The sequence below is a fragment of the Pelodiscus sinensis genome, chromosome 1, assembly GCF_049634645.1.
Source record: "Pelodiscus sinensis isolate JC-2024 chromosome 1, ASM4963464v1, whole genome shotgun sequence".
Lineage (NCBI taxonomy): Eukaryota > Metazoa > Chordata > Testudines > Trionychidae > Pelodiscus > Pelodiscus sinensis.
Window position 1 is genome coordinate 148,200,530 of NC_134711.1, and position 1,708 is coordinate 148,202,237.

Consider the following 1,708-nt stretch of genomic DNA (forward strand, 5'->3'; position numbering starts at 1 on the left):
GAAGCTCAGTGAAAAATGCTGCTCAGTGCAGAGTGGATGTCTAAAAAGCAAACAAAATGTTCAAATGTTTTGTTCAAATGTTTAAGGAGTGGAATGGAAAATATTATAAAATACCAGTATGTCTTCCTGTGCAGTACTGTGCTCAGTTCCAATCACTCGAGGATACAGCAGAATGAGAAAGGTGTCAGAACAGATGGGTAAAATGAGTCAAGACCTATTTGTGAAGAAAGACTGGGACTGTTTACACCAAAAGGAGTTGAGTAGGGATATATAATAAAGGGACCTGTGCACAAAATAATAATAGTATAATTAGAGTGTACATGAGGTGTTCGTATTTACCTTCTCTCATAGTACTACAAGTGGCATTCAGTTAAATTACAGTTAAAACTAATAAACATTTGTTAATATAACACAGTGTACCCAAAGGAACTTATTGCCACATGATGTTATTGAGGCCAGGAACTCAGGACTAGACCTGCTTATGGGTACTGAGAATATACATCATAACATTGGACAGGACAAAAACAAATTTTAAGTGAGATAAATTGTCTTGCTTCCAAGAGTAAATTAACCCTCTCTAGCAGAGATTAGGAAGAAACTACTTCTGAGGTCAGGGTAATCTATAATTGTTCATTACGGGATTGCTTGCACCTTCTTCTGAAGCGGTTCGTACCAGATGGTATTGTGATGGTGGACTAGATGGACTAGTTTGATAACTGGACTGATCTGTTACAGCAGTTCTTATGTTTCCGGCTCTTTTCTCTATGTGAATCTGACACTTGGGACCCACTCTCTGGCCTGATCGGTCCTGCCTCTACTTCTCCTCCCTTCAATAAGCCCCCAATTTTTCCCAGGAGATCTATAAACCCTGACCCTGCTATCCAAGAGATGTGAAAATAACCACAAAAATACATACCATGCTGGCCTCTCTGCTCAGTCTGCTTTTTGTTACGTCTCCATTGCTCCCTTTTGTCTTCAAAGTCATTCTTGATTTCAGATAATTTGGGCTATGCATTTGATCACCTAGAAGCCCTGACAATTCTGCAGCACCAGAGAGTTCTGCATGTGAGAAGCAGTCAGCTTAAGAGAGAAGTATTCAACCCTGAACCTGACCTGGGAGAGTCAGTGAGAAAGAAGAGAGGTGGAGCCCTTGTCCTAGCAAACAACCAAAAATCTCTGAACCAGTGAGATGAGCCAGAAATTGAGCTAGAACGGGAAACAGTCACCAGGCTTGGAAGGGTAAAAAACTTGTGTCCAAAGATAAGTTAAAAAAAATAGGAGCAGTCTTCACACACACTAATATGTTTTTTCTCTCCTCTGAGATTTGAGTGGGCTTCTTTGTTTTAGGAGCAGGATGAAGGCCCCGATCCTAAAGGCCACCTCCTGCACAGCAGCTGTTAAAAGAGGTCTTTGTATAGACAATCTTTGAATGGAAGCCCTTTCAGGGACTGAACTTTTCTTGTCTGTAAAGCTCCGAGTGCACGCTTATTACTGCACGAACAGTATGTTAGCACCAACTCCCTGCGATTAACATGTTCATATTCCCTCTCTGACAGTAAGCCCAGGTTCGGAGAATAAGCTTCATTTTTTACTCCATTCCGAGCTCTGCTGTGGAGTTTTATCTTCACACATCAGCACTGCGAGGAGAGCCAATGAACGGAAGGCGTACCGCTCAATCTGTTTCCTCAATGTTTGCTTTGGCTCTCGG